At 37.0% G+C, this 23,351-nt stretch overlaps 2 protein-coding genes across 5 annotated transcripts in view; both read left to right on the top strand.

Annotated features, from left to right (window-relative positions):
- The window catches only part of LOC138325785 (heparan sulfate glucosamine 3-O-sulfotransferase 1-like), a 132,379-nt gene that overhangs the window by 77,485 nt on the left and 31,543 nt on the right, over positions 1-23,351 (top strand). The gene's annotated exons all lie outside the window — the stretch shown is intronic.
- LOC138325780 (heparan sulfate glucosamine 3-O-sulfotransferase 5-like) overlaps positions 1-23,351 on the top strand; it is an 85,388-nt gene that overhangs the window by 37,708 nt on the left and 24,329 nt on the right. The window contains exon 1 of one of the 4 annotated variants that reach the window (XM_069271667.1): positions 6,987-7,134. The exons of 2 other annotated variants lie outside the window; for them this stretch is intronic. The gene's annotated coding sequence lies outside the window, so the exon portion shown is untranslated. Of the gene's footprint in view, positions 1-6,986; positions 7,195-23,351 lie in introns of those variants that run through there. One more of the 4 variants, XM_069271672.1, reaches the window with a different exon arrangement.

Genomic DNA, 23,351 nt, shown 5'->3' with positions numbered 1-23,351 from the left:
AAATTTATTGAAGAAAAAATAAATCTTGCACTTTTGAGCAATATTGCTCTAATGCACCTCTATGGTAGTTTTACTTGTGTGGTCTTAACTGTTGATGGAATTAAAAACATGAAATCAGCGGCATTAAGTTATTAGGTCAGGGTCAGTGCTCACATATCACCTGTTGTTAAATTAAAAAATTCTTTATTTTTTGCAGGTGATTTACTAGCATTTACATGGTATATGCTAAAACTGAGCCTTGTGGGAACCAGAAAGTAAAATATTTGAATCTTACCTGATGTTTCTCTGAGAGGAAATCCTTATTGGGTATAGGTAATTAAATTTATATGTGCCAAACAGTAAGGTTTTAAAGTCTTTTGATGCCCTAATTGCCATGAAATGGGGGGGTGATTGCCCCCCCCCCACCCCCAACCCCCAACCCCCTGATACTTTGTCAACCAGGTCCTATCCCACCATATCCATTCTGATTTCATTTTTAGGTTGAAATCAAAATTTTCATTGTAACTGGCCAATTCTGTCACATGAGATAGGGAAGTTTCTTTTCTTATTTGGATAGTGGTCGATTCTATCGAACGGGAAACGGTAGACATAGTTATATATCTCTACCTTTTTTATAGCCATGCTGGTCAAATCCCAATTAACCTCATCTCCTAGCCTATATTTGGTAAGTATCCCCATTATATTCACAAAAGACGTTCTAGTGGGATAAATTGACGTTGATTTTTTCTTCGATTTAATTAAAGCATTCTGGACTGAAATAGATATAAATGGCGCCTTTGTCTGTTGAAATGATACACACCTGTTCTCGTAAATCGTACAGCAGAGAGGTTTGGGGGAAAGTGAAGACGCTACATTGTTGTTTAAGTGGCGGTTAGGTCAGCAGTGCTAGGGCAATTGATCGCTAAGCGTTTTATAGGGACACAAAACACGACCAATTGATGGGGTGTATATCAGCGAAATCACTTAATCCTTGTGACTGTTTATGTATCCAAACCTCCACAAAACCACTTCCTCTCAATCAAATGTCAATTTTAGAGTTTTCATTGAACCCTATAAATAGTCAGGTGATGGCTTATCAACTTGGGCATCAAGAGACCTGTCAAGTCCAATCATATTCTACAGGTATTCTCGGGGAGTTGTGATGGTGGGCTCTGGACCAGGAAGTAGTGGAGATGTGTAATATATAGCTAGTGTAAGCTCCTTATTAGATCCTGTGTGTTAAATTATAGGTAATAAGGGTGTAAACATACGGGCTCTAGTTTATATACACACACACATCCTTATCCTAATTACATTTCAACATTTTCGGTTGGAAACAAATTTGTCTTTAAATTTACATGCAACATTAAGCAGAAACAATACCTATATCATCCCAGTTGTAATTAGATTTTCAGCTGGAAGGGAAATTTGTCGTTTAATCTATATTCAACAAGCAACAGAGCAGGTTGTTTTTACACAATTCTCTTCAATATTCTATTTTAAAAATAATACAGTGTAACTTTTCTGAATTGGATGTCACCGCAGTATACCAACACACTTGGTCAGTATAGCCAAGTTTCCAGATTATACAGGTTTTACCCCGGTAATTGCTATAAGTAAATTAGAAAATGACATAAAATTATGCTGAAATACACCAGGGTCAGGATTAGACTAGTTTTTTAACAAATTGTTCTGTAGCTGAAAATTTCTAGCTTATAATATAAATTCACATCATTTTCTTGACTGTGATACTTTTTTACAATTTCATGAGACTAATAAAAAATCTTACATGGGCCTGTCAGGTGGACAGGGATATCTAAACCCGAGTGAATGATTTTGGCTGGTCAACACGAGGCCTGCAAAGGGTTGATGGTCAAAATCTTTCATGAGTGTTGAGATATCCCTGTCCACCTGATAGGCCCATGTGTGATTCTTTTTCTCCCATACTTTAACAAGAAATGGTGAAAATTCAGTTGATATAAACATCGATGTCTAGCACGTGTGAGCTGTCTTTTCCCCCTGCTAAAGAACAGAGTTATCTTTTCCCTAGCAAGCGCGGGATATCCCTGTCAGGTATGGGAGAAATATACATGAACATGGCTGGAAATGCTATCCCTGAAATAAGAAATCATGTACTGTTATAGAAAGATAAAATCATAAATGATTAGAATTGAATTTCCATGTTTGAAAAGAAAATTGAGAATTTTTTAAGGGTGAATTTGGTTTATTTTGTTTACCTTCTATTAACAGCAAAGTTATTTTAATAAAAATATTTGATCTACAGAGATTAACCTGCTATACGGTATCACAGAGCCCTGCTTCACTGTGTTATTATTTTTGTTTATAAACTAAGGGGATATAATTATATCCCTGCTGGCATCAATCCACAGACAAATTCCACTTCTATTAATGAAACATTGATTCTCGAAAATTCAATTTCTTTCCAGCAAATATGTATTATGGATGAATATTTGGAAGCAGGAAATTTCATTAGGATATAGTGCGAGTTGGAAAGTAAATTATGGCTAACTTGATATTGTGTTACAGCTGTATAAAACAATGGAATTACATAGTTTTTCATCCATGAAAAACTTGTTGTGTCTGTACTGTAATAGAAATTATGTGAAAGTTGTGAGAATTGCCAACGGCAGCAAGAAGATTGCACTTTGTTAGGTTATTGCATATATTATCGTCAGATTTGTACAAAAAGCGATAGCTGTGGGCATAATGTCCAGGCTTCATTATTGGGCAACACGTTGGTGGCGACACAATCACATTCGTCTAACACAATGTCTGTTATGGTCCATAAGAACATTATTATATTTCCAGGCATATTGTATGTCTTCCCCATAATTATATTTCTCAATAAAACATTTTTAGTTTTCCTAGATGACTAATTTAAGCATTTGATTAGCTTTCTCTTTCACATCAATGGAGAAAGAACAGTAAAGCCAGAAAACTTTATGGTAACTCTCCAGTCTACAGGAAGTGAGAAACAATATATCTGATTCACTTAGAAGCTTGAATGCTTGGTCAAGGTGTCACACCACTAATATCTCACTGTCATTGAAATGCTTTAGGATATTAATATGGAGGACATGAAGAGACCATTTATAAGTCTGTTTCTAGTTTGTCTGCCTTCTGCGGCCAGTGAAACGGTCTGCTCAGTAACGATAGCATTCAAGTATGCAGAATAGATGTGAAAACATGACTGCAGTGTTTCATCACAATTGTTACCAAACCATTTCTCATTCTATTTAACGAACAGTAAACATGTTTAGGGAGCATCCTACAATTCTTTCTCAGCTAATTGTTAAGAATAACTTCATTATCTAAATATATTTGTTTATGTAACCCACAATTTATCAATGTTATATAGCATCTGCTTGCATGTTTGTTTGTAAAATACTGTTTCTGTTTATGAAACTGACAGTACTTTAGTAATTGGAAGACTAATTATCATGTTAGTTGATTTCAAAATTAATGCATGGTTATCTTATCAAACAATATGTTAGTTTTAGAGTTTAATGGATGGGAAGTGGACTGTATGTGAATGGAACATTATTTTTCAAAGGTCTTTTAGGACTATCCAAGAGTCCATAATGATGGACGCTACCAATACCAAAGAATATGCTGGGTATGATAGAATGTTCTTAGGCATGCAGGGAATAATAAAAATGTTCTAAGGCATGCTGGGAACAATAAAATGTTCTACGCCATGCTGGGAATGATAACATGTTCTAAGGCATGCTGCAAAAATTAAAAGTGTTCTAGGGCATGCTGGGAACAATAAAACTGTTCTAGGGTATGCTGGGAACAGTAACATGTTCTAGGGCATGCTGGGTACAATGAAATATTCTAGAACATATAGAGAACAATAAAATAATCTAGGGTATATGTTGGGAACATTAGAAATTTTCTAGGGCATGCTGGGAACATTAAAAATGTTCTAGGGCATGCTGGGAACATTAAAAATGTTCTAGGGCATGCTGGAAACATAAATTTGTTCTAAGGCATTCTGGGAACAATAAAAATGTTCTAGGGTATGATGGGAACAGTAACATGTTTCATGCAGGTAGCTTGGAACAATAAAAATGTTCTAGGGCATGCTTGGAAAAATAACTTGTTATCATGCGTACTGGGTATGATAACATGTTCTATGGCTTGCTAGTAGAACAATAAAATGCTAGTTGTATTTGGACATTGTTATTTGCAGATATTACATCATTATCTTAACTAGAAAATCAAATACCAATTAAAGTGCTAATAGTTTGTCATTGATCAAAGCTTTATCATTATCATTGGATAATGTATTGGGCATAAGAAAAAAAATCATCATAAAAGATGTTATTTTGGCTAAAAGAGACAAATAATAGAGCATTTCAGGAAATTCTTAAATTGTCAGTTTTATTTCAGATATTTGTTTTGGTATGATTAATTTCCAGGCAGACTGATTTGAAAGAAAACATGTCATTATTATTTTATTAGATTTGGACTGAATTAATCTGAAGTCAGTTTCCAAATATTTTGAATTATGTCATTAAAGAATTGTTATCGTCATAACATGTTTACAATGTGTTATTGAATTAGAACGGTGACTGATTAATCGGCACCAAATTACAAAGTAATTTTCATTATTGTACAATTGGCTCCCTGTAAAATTGGTGTGTCTGGAATATGTTAATGAATGAATCACACACAAGGAACAGTTCTGATGCTAACTTAAGTAAACAGTGCAACAATTTAAAGACAGGAATTACTTCAAAACATGCAGTTTGAGAGAAGAAGAAAAACATTTTCCTGACAATCACTCTAGCATATCATCTTTTTGAGTTGTCATTATAATGACAATGAATCTCCAAGTGTTCAAGACAATTTCTTTTATTAAAAACTGCAAACTTATTCTAGAATCAGATATAAAAAGAAAATAAAAAATACTGAAAGCTCATTTTATTGATAATTTTAATATGGTGACCTATCACTAAAAGTTGTATTGTATGGACAGAAAAGTAATCTCTGTGTAGTGGGTATTGTAAGCAGTCTTTTGTACACTACAGAACAGCCGTCTGCTGATCCTCTCTGATTCCACTGACTACCTGTTATATGGCTGTAAGTGGAGATATACAAAGCCTGAAGTATCACATACATAGGCAATAAAATCTATACTATTGCAATTTCAGGAGAGAAATAAGTTCAGATTTCTCATCAACACTCTGTTTTTATCCATAGCCAAGAAGCTGACCTACAGGTAGCTATAGCAAATTTTCACAAACTTACAACATATTTGCTCTTGGTAACCTCTGGCTCAAAAAGTCACAAAATCATTTTAGACTCATGATTGTACACATTATTTGAATGTTATTTGTAGAAGACGGCTGATCGTTTCACCATCAGGTCAGGGCTTTAGTTCTACTATGCTTACTGTGAAGGTATAGATATAACAAAACAAGGAAATACAGCTGAATTATTTAACATCATTATTAATGAATCAATTAAAATAGATTAAATTTACAATTAAAATTAGGAATAAACCAAATGAATGCATCTTATTTTAGTATAATAAATCCATATGAAAATTTGTATTTTTTTTTCATTTTTATCTTATGAATGTTGCAATAACAGATTGTGAGCTGCGTGTTGGCCTGTTCCCACCGCGTGAAGTAACGTTGCTTTTTTATCGAGATTAATACACCTGTACAGGTGGGCTTTCTACTCAGAAGTTGAATACTTCATATTTGTATAACCCCTTAGGTCAGAGAAAGTTCAAACATTGTTTGATAATATAATTATTTGAAGTCGAAAGTAATTTGCAATGATGGCAATTTCAGAGAAAGGTGGTGACTCCTTGTTATGTGAACAGCTGTGTTAGATGTATTCATATTTGGTGTAAGATATGAAATATCACTCCAGATCTTTCCTTCTGATCAGTTTTATGTACTAACACAATTAAAGGGAGCTAGATGTTCAAACAAGTTCAATATGTTTCTTATATCATTCAAGAAGACGTTCCTTTGAAGTTTTGTACGGGAACTAACCCCTTTATAACACCTGTCTATAGTGACCATTATATAACACCGGTCAGTAGTGACCATCTATGAACCTGTCTACATGCAGTGACTTCTCTGAACACCAACTAAGCTTGATGTCTGCAGTGACCACATGATTGCTTATAAAAAAAATGATGTTTGTGAACACTTATCTAAAAAAACAGGCTGGCCCATTGTTTCTAATTAGAAATAAATCCGAGTTAAATGACCTTTTGATTTCTGATCTGACCTAGGCAACCACTTAACTACCAATTGAAAAATGTGTCCATGGTTGTATATGCTTCAAAGACTGACTATTGATCATCACAAAAATCGTTGAAAAATCCATACAGTCAATAGAGGACATATTTTTATTCTTTTACCTCTTTAAGGTATGTCAATGAAAGATGACTTTGAACAACATCGAGCAATAGGTGTTTTTATTTACTCTAATTAAGTGTTTTATTTCATGGATGTCGAGATTTCACAGCCTAAATCAAAATCAGAACTCATCGGTAACAACATCTGGTAATGGGATTTGCTTGAGACGAACACCAGGTTATACTCCTAGGTGAAGGAAATTAAAGGATAGGTTAGATAAATTGTGCTTCTTATTAATGACAACAAAATTATATCCTGAGAACAGAGAAAAAAAAAACTTTAGATTTTTAAACAATAAATAATTTGTGGAAAGCAACAGATTTAGAACTGTATATGAAATTACAAGCCTAGTAAGCTTTAGCTATAGAGTTTATCAAAAGGTTTTAATTTGCTTGTGAAATATTTCATTTTGAGGACAGTGATAAGGTTTGAATTGATGGTAAAACATCTCCAGGATTTTGTGGGATACAGAGAACAAGGTAGGACCAGATGTTATTGGTGGGATGTAAGTGGGGTATGGTCAGACATGCACTGTTATAAGTACAGTACTGTAGGGCCCCATCAAACAGAGACTGGGTGCTAGAATGACTGGCAGCTCTCATTTCTAATGAATTTCTCAGGCCTGGCACATGTTAGTTTGTGGTATTGGACAAGGACTGATACAGTAACTGGCATGTTGGTTTGTGGTATTGGACACAGACAGATTCAGTGACTACAGCAGTTTGTGGAGACCTGTTCATTAGAGTGGGTTAGTATAAAGTTTTACTTTGTGACTCTTCTGTGTATGGAGACTTGTTCATTATACCTGGTTAGTATATGAAAGTAATTTTTACAAATGTTATCGTTTGTTAATCTAAATATCCATTGAGTGGAAATATTGCCACACTGCATGTACAGACTAACAACTAGCCCATTGGGACGTAATGCTGTGACTTTATGGTTGAGATATTTTATAAATATTTGTAGAATTTCAGCAGGGGTTAATTAGTACAAGGGAATCTTGTATACCCCTGGTACTTGTTAGAGCAGTAGTTGGAGCGACCCCAGCAGTATACAGCTATGTCTGATGTTTACCTTCATAACTATTATCATGTATTTACACAAACATTATTAATTCATTATCAGTAGTCATCATAGACTGTTTATCATAAAGAATATATATCAACAGCATATACAGAGGACTCCACATAATCGAATAACTGTTATTTGAATATTTCGGTTATTTGCATAAAATTCTGCTGCCCCGATTTTTTCCTTCTTTATCTTTGTTTTTCAACTCCATGTATTTGCATAGACTTTTACATGACCTCTGGTTATTTGAATAATATATTTTGGAAATTCTAAAAATAAAATCGAATATTTTTCAATTTTGCAATATATTTTTAGCGAAATTTTCCACATTTTAAGATTATTTTCTAATTTACAATGGTTGGCAAATGAAGTTTAAGCCATATTTGTATAAAACAATTTGTATTTAGCGTAAGAATGATAAGTCAAAAGTCAAACGAGACTTTTCCTTCGACAGGGCACTGCGAAGGGAGGTGCCTGACTTATTTCACATATGCACATCACGCAAGTATAAAGGGGGAGTTGCTCCCGTCTCTTGCATTTCAGTGATCCATTTATATTTACCTACTTTCCTAATCGCGCACGTTACTGACTCTTGACGTACACTTTTTCTATCGGAATTTTTGACCCACCATTTTGTTTACATGTGCAGTGCATTGTGGGAGGTCACTAAAGTTCAACACTACTATACTATCGTTACAAAATTCAACCTGGCCGGTTGAAAATACATAAAGATGGAATTTCCATTATAATTATTCTATTTGACACATTTGCACAATAACTGATATATATTACTTAGTAAGGTATCTGACACGTCTAAAATATGCATTTTACTCAAATTTACATGGTTTATTTAGGTTCATGTCCCTTTAAGATTTCTTAAAAAAAACTAATTCTTATAACTGGCTCAGGTGATTTGATTGAATTTTTGTTAAGTGTTAGTTGTAACCCTTTGTGGATCGAGTTCAAATCCCATGTGAGTAAGATACAAGGTATTGACTGCAGGTTGGTTGTTTTTTCTCTGGGTACTCTGTCTTCCTCCACCTTCTAAACCTTGCACATATTTAAATAATACTGAATAGGATGTTAAACCAATCAAACCAAAGTCAGCTTTGAAATTAATTTCAATTTGTGTTTAAAAGGGGATTCGGACATAATAGAAATAACTTCTGAGGTTAAAATAGTCATTAAGGGAGAAAACATAACTTCTGAGGTAAAATAGTCATATAGGGAGAAAACACTTATCTTCTCATTTCCACTGGGGAATAATTCTTTGGTAAGGAAAATATGGAACATCTGTTCCCTAAAGAAATGAAATACCATTTGAACAAAGGACTGTAAGCCAATTTTATACATACAGATGGTGAAACAGGATTTTGATAGACAGTATCTACATTTAATATTGAATATGAAAGATATTTGTGATAGATGTAGTGTATTTGATTTGTGTCATTGTAATACATCAAATGCCTATGTAAAGCTGGTAATCTGCCTAGATTTGAGGGGTAAATACAAGTGGGAATATGGAATTAGAGAATGGTGTATAGACCTAATATACAGAGATAGTGGAACAGCACAGACCCAGGTAACCAAGAGGATAAGTGGCAAGGATTTTACGTTATCAAGGGCACCCTCCATCCTGTTTGATGCGAGGATTACATAGATAGTACCACTGATACCGTTATCAGGTTTTTGGACACTGGTCATTCGCCAGGTAATCCAGGTCTCAAGGTGTGAAATGACCAATCAATGAGTTGACGATGGTCTCCGACATAGTTTGGGCTCATTGACCTTGTGGAATATCGAATATCTCTTGAATGCCTTCAGGTGTGGCAGAGCAATTTATACAATAGAAGGTTGATGTCACTACGTTTAGCTGGTCGAAGAAGTTAATATGAACACTATATGAAAAACATCTGAAGGATTTTGAGTCTAATCAGAGAAGACGATTTGGATAAGGCTTGAAGGACATTGGCTTTGAGTGAATCAGTGAAGATGATTTTGACAAGAAGAGAAGGACGTCTGCTTCTCAGATCTGTAAGATATTTCTAAAATAGTGAAAGCCCTATCAATCATTTGGAGGGATCTTTATAGGGACAGTTGTTCACCTTGCATTAGGGCAACTCTTTATTCAATGTGGGCCATGATTCCAGTGGATTGGTGTATTATATGTCTGTCTGAAGCAAGGACAAACACTTTTGTTGACCTTTCACACGAGGTCGTTCTTATGACAACTAAAGAATCGTTTAAGTTTCCAGTATTGTTGGAATCATGTTTGTATGGCCTTGGGTGTTTAAATATAAAACTAAATTTTTACAGAATTTATTGATCCAAAAGTCTAAAACTATCATTTATTCAAAGGAAATGGCAATGAGGTGCATAAAAGACACACAGTATATTTTTAGCATCTGAACACCAGCCATTTTGTTTGTCAAGGACAAATAAGTGATGCTAAGGGGCAAAATAAAGTATGATTGGTGGTAACTATAAATACAGAACTCTACAAGATCAGAGGTTTTATATAAAAAGTTAATGATGGACGGATGGCTGTAAAATTGGAAAATATTCATTCTTTTATTTTGTCGTTGATTGACATTCTAAAGTTTTATTTCTGTCACTGAGTTTTAAGTTGTAAAACATTAGTGTTGAATGAGGTCTGCAGTGTGTAAGTTTATCACCCTGACAATATATTGGTTAGTTACAGGTAGTGAAACATTTCACCCATGTAATAGAAATATTATTGATTCTAGTCAGGTAGTATAACTAAATTTGATTTGTAAATAAAACAAATGTGCTGTGAATGTTGTAGAAACAATTGATTAATTTTATAGTCATGAAAAGATAATGAAGCATTCCCTCAGTAAGTGATTTCTGGGTTAACGATTGTGAAAGCTTTGCGGACTAATTCGGTTCTCGATTGCCAAGTTTATCCTGAGGATGTCCAGAACGACTCACTTTTGGTTGACATTAATCGCTTGAGAACCTTGCAGACCTTGCCAGTTAATGTTGAATAATCTAGGAAATGGTTTTCAGAGGAAAGACTTATTGGAGGTTTTTCCTTGAAATTGCTTACTCCATGTTATTATTGACAAGTTAGATTTGATGTAAAGGCCTGTTCAGGCAAACGAGACCAACTGTTGGTTATATATACAGTATATATAGAGACACAGCCAGGCTTTACAGTGTCATTAAATTGTATTGAGGAGCATGTGGTTTTTATTCTAGGCTGAAGATTGCTTCACTCCAGATCCGGGCAGTATAGATTCACAACAGTAGTTTAACTTTCCATTAAGTTGATAATTCAGTAATAGTTCTTTTTTATTAGATAAAAAAAACAAAGGTTATTCAATTTGAATTCACCTTAATCTTTGTAAACATACTGTGTTGGGTCATATATCGTAAATCTACTTCATAATAAAAGTACAGGCCCGCTGTTTTGTACTTCTAGTGATTACATCATATCCTTGTTGTATACATGAACAACTTTTAGATGGTATAGTACAGCACAATATGAGTATGTCATTACTGTCTGGACCAATTCAGATAGTAGAAGTGAAAAAGTGTCTTATTCACGCTTTCAAAGTTAAACTTCAAGGTGGTGTCATTGGTTCCACAATTACCCTATTCACCCCTGAAGACACATATGAACTCTGCTGATTCAGAGGCTGGAACATTTCATAATAAATTTTCAGGGGTGAATTTGCTAAAGGGGAGAAATAAATTGTAGCTATATAGGTAGAAATCTGTATATTGCTGTGGACACCTCAGAACTCGTGATATTTGGCATTGCGTTCCTATTTAGGTCTGATGGCCAGTACAGGAACTGTATATTTTTCCTGGGGGAGTTGTATTGAGTTCCTGACACGATGGTATTGTTTTCCAAAGAACAAGAATGGCGTGCCATTTTTGTGTGACATTAATCCTGTTGATCTTTTCAGTATAGTGTTGTGTGATATCTGTATGTGTAACAGTTATACAGATAAAAACACTGGATGCTTCACTACTCAACATCCTCCATTCATAAAATATAAGTATACAGAGATGGTTGTGATTCATGGTATACAGCTCTTATTTCACCTGTCCTGCTGTTTTAGGGTCAAGGTCACCCCTCCATTGCCCTCTGTCCTCCATGGTGGTCTGTCTGTTACATTAAGGCAGCTGAGAACCACTAATGTAAAATCTCATCTTCCTTTTACACAGAAAAAAATCTCTATTTATATGTATTCTATTTCAAGAATGGGTTTAGCGTACTGTTATGTTTATAGGATCAGATGGTATTTATGTTTCTATGTAATCTACAGAGAACACACATCTGTCTTTTAAATTTATCATAGAAAGGTAGATATTTTAAATCAGTTTTTAGATAAAAAGACATTTTCATACGTTTGATGCACTAAATATGATTTCAAGACCACCAGGATTTAAACTTTCAAAAATAATTTGGTTGCCATTAAAATGAATCAGAATGTCTTATGGATGGCCTATAATGTCAGTATGTAAGACTGAAGCTTTGTGTGGATGTTATGGAGTATCCACACTGGTATATATGATAGTATTGTACTGTCCATTATCAACTCATAACGTTGAAACAACTCCTTGTTCATTCTCTTATTCTTCTGAAATGCTGTCTTGTTTATGTGTAGCAGACATATTGATCTGGTAATTTTCATCAGAGTTATTGCCCTTTGTGATTGATTTGATAATTGGTGACAGAGTTATTGCCCTTTGTAATTGATCTGATAATTGATGACAGAGTTATTGCCCTTTATGACTGAGGTTTTGTCTATTGTAATTGATCTGATAATGATCCTCACATTCTTCTTAATGATTCTTAATGATGTTTTCCAGCACAGGCTCCTTATAGATCCTCTTTGCTGGACTCGTAATATTTTTAGTTACATATTATGATTATAGTCACTTCCTAGCTGATATTCTCTTTATAGTTATTGTATTTGATTTCCTGTTCGTTCCAGTGATTGTCCAATCTGTTTTTGAAGGTGTCCAATGTCTTAGATGTAACGACATGGTCTGGTAGGTTGTTCCATATTGAAGCAATCCTAACGGAGAATGAGTTCTTCCTGATCAATGTTTTAGTATGCTGGGGGAATATTTTCAGCGAGTTTGTCCTAGTGCTAGACCTCTCCGATGTGTCGGACCACATCCTTATGAACTGGGTTGCTCCTTTGTCGTATTTCCCTGTAACTGCCTTGTAGGTTTCTATCATGTCACCTCGTACACGTCTGTAACTCAGGGTTGGGAGTTTTAACTTCTTAAGCCTCTCAGGATAAGATAGGTTATCCATTCCCAGTAGTTGTTTAGTCGCCTTTCTTTGTACTCCTTCCAACTGTTCAATGTGTTTCATTTTATATGGTCTCCAGACAACACTTGCATATTCCAGATGGGTTCTTACCAAAGATTTGTAAAGTGGAATAAATAGTTTAGAATCTAGGAACTTAAATGTTCTTCTGATCATACCGAAAATTGAAGTTGCTTTTTGTACTTTTTCGCTAATGTGTTTGTCAAATGTAAGCTCTTTATCAAATATGACCCCAAGGTCCTTTTCTTCTTCCACTTCTTCTAATGTTGTATTATTAAGCACATATCCAGTAAGTGTTTAGTGCATTGCCCCTCACATGACTTGTAAACACTAAAACTAGCCAGCTTTTATTTGGCGATTTCTGGACACAAACTTGCATTTCCTTCAGTTTGTCTGAGTTCTGGATGCGTTGCAAAATTATTTATAATAAACTTTGTTCTGCAATATCTGAATTCAATGAATTGGTCAACATCTAAACACTTCCCCATGTCCTTTGTGACCATGAATAAGATATGTTTACACAATGAAGCTGCACTTAATGCTTTCCTGATTTAATTAATCTCTGTTATGACAGTGTTAATCTTTAACTTGTGACCGTGGTAGAGATGTAAGAGATCTAATTGCATCCCAAATTCAAACATCACCTCTACCACTGAAATAACAAACCAGTGGTATACAGAGACATCTGGAGGGCTACCTTCATATACAACTGGTTGTTTATTCTCAGATAGATTTACCTTTCTCCTCTATATATACAGGTGTGTACTTCGTTAAGGATCCCATTTCCTCTCCACTAACAAGGCACACCTGTACATTTTACCAGGGAAATGCTTTCTTAATGTTCATTTATATATCTTATTCAGAGAAAGATATCCCAAAGCTTTGTAGACAGTTATGTAAATCACCAACAGAATGCTGTCCCCAGCTGCTGCAGCATACAAATGCGTTGTGTATAATTAACCAATTAGATTAACGATTGGAGATGTTGGCTTATTGTACTTGTAGAAATTCTGTGCCAGCTCTAATATAAACTATTGTATAGGACCCACCGACTGATCATTTCATAGCTAACAATCTGACCATGAACCTCCAAACTCTCTGCTAAACTTTGACACACCACTTCCACGATAATCTTCTATCTGTATCCTCTTTCTTCAATATATGCATATTGGATATGTTAATATGGTCACATGATGGTCTATTTTTGACATTTCAACCTATGGCCAGTATTTCACGACTGACATGTTCTAGTGTGTCAGTAGATCATGATGTTTAATGCTAAAAATTAGGATTTTGTAAGACTACTTAAAATGTTACTTCTCAAAATATCTGTATGAACTTCATTATGCATTTTTGTGTTTATTACATCAGAATTGTCCAATGTTGCCCTCTTGTAGTTAACCTGTTTATAGTTGTTATCATTTTATCTTACCAGAATAATATAATAGCATATTAACCTCAACTTAATTCAACTAACAAGTCCATAATTGTTAAATATTGGATACACTCTTACAAATGTGGACATGCAGGTGTCTATTTTCAGAAGCATGGTATCATATATTGGTGTTCTGGTAAATAAATCTTAAGTTTAATAAGGTTTATGAAAGTGCTCCATAATTTCCTATGTTTGTGCTATATGCCATTTAGTTATTGTTCGGTACCAAAATTGAATGTAATTATTATTTCAACTCTCGAGCGGTAAAGAAAATTAAAAGAAAAACCATAGAGCGGAAGCAAATATAATCTGATTTAAACCTTTCTAACCCTTAGATTCAATTTCCTTGTGACATTTCAATCTTTTTCTCCTAATTAGGGCTTTGTTTAGAGAGTGTCACGATCATAGATGAAGAACAATTGCCGGAGAACAATTGGCAGTATGAGATTGTGGGTTATTTATGGTGCTGTTTCTCCAGGAAAAGCTAAGCCCTACAAAGGTTTATATGATTGCGCTATAGAGACTCTGTAATTCTGTAATGCTGGGTATTGTAGAAATCTTCCAAGGCTATTGTTAATAGCTGTGCTGTATGGGACATCACAAATCACAGATATTCCTACCCTGATTCTTTACATTATGTGTACGTCTCGTTTAAAGCATTCTCATTAGCTTTTCCTACCAATGTAACAATGCCACAGACAAACACCTACACAATAAATGGTTTACTTTATTTAACATAGGTTGGTTTAAAACAACGCTAGATACACTTGAAAGGAATTTTAATTGGTGTTTACTCGTCATATATATATATATATGTATATATCATGTAATATATCATTTCAAGCTGTTATTACCAAGCTGTGCAAGGCTACTGTACAATTTTTATTAAAACTTGTAGCTGATTTTATTATTTTCATGGGTGCAATCAAACCTAAATCTTTCATTGAAAATAGAAATTATGTGTTTATGATTAAAAGTCTGGCGTTTTTACACCAGAGGTCAAGCACTATGAAAAATATTACTACCATTGATCCAGGCTGTACAAATTGAAAATGAAACATACTAAATCTGAACAGGAGAAATAAAGCTTTGTGGCCATTTATAACATGATTGATATGTGAAGATATGGTATTACAGGGATGGAGCCGTTTGTGGGGATGTGGTTGTATGTCGGATAATAATAGGGGTTAGGTATTCAACACCTGTAGTGGCCGTCCCTCCATCAGGTGTACAACGTCCCCTTAATGATAGGTTAACAAATCCACCCCTACAGTTTCATAATGGACTCTTCCAATCAAAGAATCAGAAGAGTCCAAATACCTGTTTTGGGAAGAATTATATAAAAAGAAATTCCAAACAAGTTTAGTATGTATGTCATAGTTGCTGAAATGTGTTTTACTTGATATGCCTTTTAGTAGTCCCAGAGAACTGCTTATTATTTTTGTCAACTTAATCCCATATTTGTGACATACAAACTTTTCCTAACATATTCACTATTATTATTGTGTCTTAATGGTGTGCTGGAAATGCTTTTTGAAATAACTGTATCGGGACTATATTATAGATCAAATTTGTCTTTTTATGCAGTCTATAAGTTCATGGCATGTTTACCAGAAAGTATCCTTATTCCGTTTCATAGCCATAACACGTATACTTATGACTTTGACATTTGTAATCTAGAAATACTTTATGTCATAATGAAAAGTCCAACTACTCTGTGGAGGGATTCTTATTTTGGCGCCCAACTAAATAACCCACGGTGGTGTTGTTTGGAAGGGTCTCATATGACTTCAAGGGTGAAGACTTCGAGAAAGGAGGGAGGAAGTGTAGCAGAATTGGACTGAGTCGATCATTGGTGACCAGGTAGCTCAGTCGATAGAGCACTTGGCTAGTATTCTGAGGGTCCCGGGTTCGAATCCCGGTCTGGCCACTACATTTTCTCCTCTCCTGTTACAAATAATTAGAGAAGTGCTGATTGACATAGATCATTATAATTCTCGACTCTCAACATAACCTGTATCATATAGCGTAGACCTCTTCACTTTAGATATACAAGTATATTGAAAATTTTGGTAATGGCCATTTCTTGTAATGTTGGTGGCTTCCACAGTAACTTGTAGTAAACAAGTTTTTAACAATATTTTTGAATGCATTTGACAGTACCAAATTCATGTTGTATTTGAGTAAACAGAAATTCAACCCTGCTACAAAATTATCTCTAGTTTTGTGTTGTCTGTGATGAATTTTTGTAAACACAATCCAAATCGCTCCTCAAACCTGAACAAAATATGATACCAAAGGAGATTATTTTGGGGCCTACAATCTGAATGCATTGCTATTTTCTGTTTATGTTACCCAATGGTAATGACCCATTGTCTCAAAGTCAAGTCTATCTTTTACAAGTCTAAGGAAGTTGTGGCTATATATGGGGCAAAGCCAGGACCAGCCTTATAAATATGGGGGCTATTATCTCTGGCAGACTTCTTAATCTTGTTAAACTGAGATTAAATTTTCCAGTGGTGTAGCATAAATTCTGGATCAATTTTGTGAAACTTAATCTTTGTAAGTTCAAGAAAGAGCTTGATAATGTAGATTTATTTAGATTATTTAACGAAGTTTTTGAATTAGCCGGTTTTTTTTACCAGTCTGTTCATGCCACTGCAGGGCACAATTCAATTTTGTCTAGCTCATTAAAACCAACTTTCCTATTATACTAATTGACTTCCTCTTGAGACTGAAAAAAATGGAAGAGCAGTTTTTGTTAAAAAATACAGATAGGATGTTTTAGCTCTACAGGGGGGAAAGGGTTGAGAATCTAGGTCATGAAATTAGTGTCTACCTCCTTGTTATGTAATTATGTTGTCAACGGTTACACAACCTTGTCTAAGATTAAAAGAGCTGGCTCCCTTCGATTGCTCCACTACAGCTTCCTCAGACACTTTGGGTACCTCGGGTGCTGGGTACCTGAGGTGCTGGGTACCTGGGATGCTAGCTACTTAGGAAGTATTAAAGGTGAGCAAGGTTGTGATATTACTAAGTCTATAAGGCTTGAACAGTCCATGATGAAATTTCAGGTATAAAATCCTTCATAATTCTTTAAGTATGGTTTGACAGCACAAAACTGACCTCTCTTAAAAATCTCTTTTCTATTCAACTCCAAAGATTTTCCCGAATTGAAACATAACTTTTGTCAGAGGTTTGCTTTCTATAATAATTAAGCTATGGTCATGTAAGTGTGTACCATGTTGAGAAACTCCATATAGCACCCCGAGAACACCACAGACCTTTGTCCAATACCTTGCAACTTCGCCACATGGATCTGAACTGGAACTTGTTGAGGGTGATATTAAGGGTTAGAGGTCATGCCAGATACCATATTGAGAAAGATAATAATTACCATTATTTAGTTGGCCTGCAATGTTAGCAATCAGCATCAACTGTACCATCGACTGTCTCAATCTTACAGGCCAGTGACTATAGGCCAGTGACTATACTGGTTCCTTGGAGTACACAGCCTGCTTTAGTAGGTAATTATCTACAACCATATAGGTAACAGAACATGATTACTACAGCCTTGGGGACCATTACACACAATTTACTGGCCTGTTCTTCTGATCCCAATTTCTGAGGCCCAAAGGGCCTGTTATTCTATCCAGTTCTTTGTTTCTCAATCATGCAGTTGGACTGTTTACACATTGAGACCAAGTTGTAAATAAAAAGTGTAGTGAGGTGGCCATTGTTGTCATAGAAACACCTTTAAACTTAACTTCTTTTCAGTCTCCTGCACAGTTTTTATTTTTTTCACAAAATAATTATTTCCCGATTGCTTTAAAAACAAGAGGCCCAAAGGGCCTTAACGGTCACCTGACTACCTTGACAATAGTAAAATTCATTATTATATGGTGTCACTTTGTCAGGATCATGTCAGGATCATTTTCAATTTCTTTCAACAAATTTTATTTCAAACAAGAGGCCCAAGGGCCTTTAAATATAGGAAATTAATTAGACATAGTGTCATGGTAGTCATCTTCGATTTGGGATCAACCAGAGATGTAACAATACTTTGTCTGGACCATGTCAGGATCATTTCATGCAAGTTTCAGCCAAATCCCTTCGGAACTTGAGAATAAGTTCAAAAAGTGTTTTCAAGATGGCGGCTGTGACGGCCATCTTGGATTTCGGATTGACCCGAAAAATAACAACACTTTGTCTGGACCATGTCAGGATCATTTCATGCAAGTTTCAGCGAAATTGCACCGGTAGAACTTGAGAAGAAGTTCAAAATGTGTTTTCAAGATGGCGCGTGTGGCTGCCATCTTGGATTTCAGATCGACCCGAAAAATAACAACACTTTGTCGGGACCATGTCAGGATCATTTCATGCAAGTTTCAGCCAAATCGCACTGGTAGAACTTGAGAAGTTCAAAATGTGTTTTCAAGATGGCGGCCATCTTGGATTTCGGATCGACCCGAAAAATAACAACACTTTGTCGGGACCATGTCAGGATCATTTCATGCAAGTTTCAGCCAAATCGCACCGGTAGAACTTGAGAAGAAGTTTAAAATGTGTTTTCAAGATGGCGGCTGTGGCGGCCATCTTGGATTTCGGATCGACCCGAAAAATAACAACACTTTGTCGGGACCATGTCAGGATCATTTCATGCAAGTTTCAGCCAAATCGCACCGGTAGAACTTGAGAAGAAGTTCAAAATGTGTTTTCAAGATGGCGGCTGTGGCGGCCATCTTGGATTTCGGATCGACCCGAAAAATAACAACACTTTGTCGGGACCATGTCAGGATCATTTCATGCAAGTTTCAGCCAAATCGCACCGGTAGAACTTGAGAAGAAGTTTAAAATGTGTTTTCAAGATGGCGGTTGTGGCGGCCATCTTGGATTTTGGATCAACCCGAAAGATAACAATACTTTGTCGGGACCATGTCAGGATCATTTCATGCAAGTTTCAGCCAAATCGCACCGGTAGAACTTGAGAAGAAGTTCAAAATGTGTTTTCAAGATGGCGCCTGTGGCGGCCATCTTGGATTTCGGATCGACCCGAAAAATAACAACACTTTGTCGGGACCATGTCAGGATCATTTCATGCAAGTTTCAGCCAAATCGCACCGGTAGAACTTGAGAAGAAGTTTAAAATGTGTTTTCAAGATGGCGGCTGTGGCGGCCATCTTGGATTTCGGATCGACCCGAAAAATAACAACACTTTGTCGGGACCATGTCAGGATCATTTCATGCAAGTTTCAGCGAAATCGCACCGGTAGAACTTGAGAAGAAGTTCAAAATGTGTTTTCAAAATGGCGGCTGTGGCGGGCATCTTGGATTTCGGATCGACCCGAAAAATAACAACACTTTGTCGGGACCATGTCAGGATCATTTCATGCAAGTTTCAGCCAAATCGCACCGGTAGAACTTGAGAAGAAGTTTAAAATGTGTTTTCAAGATGGCGCCTGTGGCGGCCATCTTGGATTTCGGATCGACCCGAAAAATAACAACACTTTGTCGGGACCATGTCAGGATCATTTCATGCAAGTTTCAGCCAAATCGCACCGGTAGAACTTGAGAAGAAGTTCAAAATGTGTTTTCAAGATGGCGGCTGTGGCGGCCATCTTGGATTTCGGATCGACCCGAAAAATAACAACACTTTGTCGGGACCATGTCAGGATCATTTCATGCAAGTTTCAGCCAAATCGCACCGGTAGAACTTGAGAATAAGTTTAAAATGTGTTTTCAAGATGGCGGCTGTGGCGGCCATCTTGGATTTCGGATCGACCCGAAAAATAACAACACTTTGTCGGGACCATGTCAGGATCATTTCATGCAAGTTTCAGCCAAATCGCACCGGTAGAACTTGAGAATAAGTTCAAAATGTGTTTTCAAGATGGCGGCTGTGGCGGCCATCTTGGATTTCGGATCGACCCGAAAAATAACAACACTTTGTCGGGACCATGTCAGGATCATTTCATGCAAGTTTCAGCCAAATCCCTTCGGAACTTGAGAATAAGTTCAAAAAGTGTTTTCAAGATGGCGGCTGTGACGGCCATCTTGGATTTCGGATTGACCCGAAAAATAACAACACTTTGTCTGGACCATGTCAGGATCATTTCATGCAAGTTTCAGCGAAATTGCACCGGTAGAACTTGAGAAGAAGTTCAAAATGTGTTTTCAAGATGGCGGTTGTGGCTGCCATCTTGGATTTCAGATCGACCAGAAAAATAACAACACTTTGTCGGGACCATGTCAGGATCATTTCATGCAAGTTTCAGCCAAATCGCACTGGTAGAACTTGAGAAGAAGTTCAAAATGTGTTTTCAAGATGGCGGCTGTGGCGGCCATCTTGGATTTCGGATCGACCCGAAAAATAACAACACTTTGTCGGGACCATGTCAGGATCATTTCATGCAAGTTTCAGCCAAATCGCACCGGTAGAACTTGAGAAGAAGTTTAAAATGTGTTTTCAAGATGGCGGTTGTGGCGGCCATCTTGGATTTTGGATCAACCCGAAAGATAACAATACTTTGTCGGGACCATGTCAGGATCATTTCATGCAAGTTTCAGCCAAATCGCACCGGTAGAACTTGAGAAGAAGTTCAAAATGTGTTTTCAAGATGGCGGCTGTGGCGGCCATCTTGGATTTCGGATCGACCCGAAAAATAACAACACTTTGTCGGGACCATGTCAGGATCATTTCATGCAAGTTTCAGCCAAATCGCACCGGTAGAACTTGAGAAGAAGTTCAAAATGTGTTTTCAAGATGGCGGCTGTGACGGCCATCTTGGATTTCGGATCGACCCGAAAAATAACAACACTTTGTCGGGACCATGTCAGGATCATTTCATGCAAGTTTCAGCCAAATCGCACCGGTAGAACTTGAGAAGAAGTTCAAAATGTGTTTTCAAGATGGCGCGTGTGGCTGCCATCTTGGATTTCAGATCGACCCGAAAAATAACAACACTTTGTCGGGACCATGTCAGGATCATTTCATGCAAGTTTCAGCCAAATCGCACTGGTAGAACTTGAGAAGTTCAAAATGTGTTTTCAAGATGGCGGCCATCTTGGATTTCGGATCGACCCGAAAAATAACAACACTTTGTCGGGACCATGTCAGGATCATTTCATGCAAGTTTCAGCCAAATCGCACCGGTAGAACTTGAGAAGAAGTTTAAAATGTGTTTTCAAGATGGCGGCTGTGGCGGCCATCTTGGATTTCGGATCGACCCGAAAAATAACAACACTTTGTCGGGACCATGTCAGGATCATTTCATGCAAGTTTCAGCCAAATCGCACCGGTAGAACTTGAGAAGAAGTTCAAAATGTGTTTTCAAGATGGCGGCTGTGGCGGCCATCTTGGATTTCGGATCGACCCGAAAAATAACAACACTTTGTCGGGACCATGTCAGGATCATTTCATGCAAGTTTCAGCCAAATCGCACTGGTAGAACTTGAGAAGAAGTTTAAAATGTGTTTTCAAGATGGCGGTTGTGGCGGCCATCTTGGATTTCGGATCAACCCGAAAAATAACAATACTTTGTCGGGACCATGTCAGGATCATTTCATGCAAGTTTCAGCCAAATCGCACCGATAGAACTTGAGAAGAAGTTCAAAATGTGTTTTCAAGATGGCGGCTGTGGCGGCCATCTTGGATTTCAGATCGACCCGAAAAATAACAACACTTTGTCGGGACCATGTCAGGATCATTTCATGCAAGTTTCAGCCAAATCGCACCGGTAGAACTTGAGAAGAAGTTTAAAATGTGTTTTCAAGATGGCGCCTGTGGCGGCCATCTTGGATTTCGGATCGACCCGAAAAATAACAACACTTTGTCGGGACCATGTCAGGATCATTTCATGCAAGTTTCAGCCAAATCGCACCGGTAGAACTTGAGAAGAAGTTCAAAATGTGTTTTCAAGATGGCGGCCATCTTGGATTTCGGATCGACCCGAAAAATAACAACACTTTGTCGGGACCATGTCAGGATCATTTCATGCAAGTTTCAGCCAAATCGCACCGGTAGAACTTGAGAAGAAGTTTAAAATGTGTTTTCAAGATGGCGGCTGTGTGGCGGCCATCTTGGATTTCGGATCGACCTGAAAAATAACAACACTTTGTCGGGACCATGTCAGGATCATTTCATGCAAGTTTCAGCCAAATCGCACCGGTAGAACTTGAGAAGAAGTTCAAAATGTGTTTTCAAGATGGCGGCTGTGGCGGCCATCTTGGATTTCGGATCGACCCGAAAAATAACAACACTTTGTCGGGACCATGTCAGGATCATTTCATGCAAGTTTCAGCCAAATCCCTTCGGAACTTGAGAATAAGTTCAAAAAGTGTTTTCAAGATGGCGGCTGTGACGGCCATCTTGGATTTCGGATTGACCCGAAAAATAACAACACTTTGTCTGGACCATGTCAGGATCATTTCATGCAAGTTTCAGCGAAATTGCACCGGTAGAACTTGAGAAGAAGTTCAAAATGTGTTTTCAAGATGGCGCGTGTGGCTGCCATCTTGGATTTCAGATCGACCCGAAAAATAACAACACTTTGTCGGGACCATGTCAGGATCATTTCATGCAAGTTTCAGCCAAATCGCACTGGTAGAACTTGAGAAGAAGTTCAAAATGTGTTTTCAAGATGGCGGCTGTGGCGGCCATCTTGGATTTCAGATCGACCCGAAAAATAACAACACTTTGTCGGGACCATGTCAGGATCATTTCATGCAAGTTTCAGCCAAATCGCACCGGTAGAACTTGAGAAGAAGTTTAAAATGTGTTTTCAAGATGGCGGTTGTGGAGGCCATCTTGGATTTTGGATCAACCCGAAAGATAACAATACTTTGTCGGGACCATGTCAGGATCATTTCATGCAAGTTTCAGCCAAATCGCACCGATAGAACTTGAGAAGAAGTTCAAAATGTGTTTTCAAGATGGCGCCTGTGGCGGCCATCTTGGATTTCGGATCGACCCGAAAAATAACAACACTTTGTCGGGACCATGTCAGGATCATTTCATGCAAGTTTCAGCCAAATCGCACTGGTAGAACTTGAGAAGAAGTTTAAAATGTGTTTTCAAGATGGCGCCTGTGGCGGCCATCTTGGATTTCGGATCGACCCGAAAAATAACAACACTTTGTCGGGACCA

The sequence above is a fragment of the Argopecten irradians genome, chromosome 6 (assembly GCF_041381155.1).
Source record: "Argopecten irradians isolate NY chromosome 6, Ai_NY, whole genome shotgun sequence".
Taxonomy (NCBI): Eukaryota; Metazoa; Mollusca; class Bivalvia; order Pectinida; family Pectinidae; genus Argopecten; species Argopecten irradians.
The sequence above is the reverse complement of the archived record's forward strand: the minus strand, read 5'-3'. Positions and strand labels throughout refer to the sequence as shown.